The following is a 247-nucleotide window of genomic DNA, read 5'->3' as shown; positions in this document are numbered from 1 at the left end:
AAACATTTTATTTAGGCCTATCTATGGCCTTCAAAAAGTTGACGACTCTACGTGTTTCGACATTACAACGTTTAACGTTGAATATTATTTATGATTTTAACTCGTAGTGTGTTTGATGTTTACTTTTGTTAGCTGCAATAACTGTTTAACTACACACATACACAATGTACATACTTACAAGGTTTAAAGAAATTTCAAAGTTTTTATGGATGATTAAAACAGAGAATGATACATCGATGTTACTCAG

Source organism: Limulus polyphemus, unplaced genomic scaffold (assembly GCF_000517525.1).
Source record: "Limulus polyphemus unplaced genomic scaffold, Limulus_polyphemus-2.1.2 Scaffold4083, whole genome shotgun sequence".
NCBI classification, from domain to species: Eukaryota; Metazoa; Arthropoda; class Merostomata; order Xiphosura; family Limulidae; genus Limulus; species Limulus polyphemus.
This window is presented reverse-complemented; position numbering follows the sequence as displayed.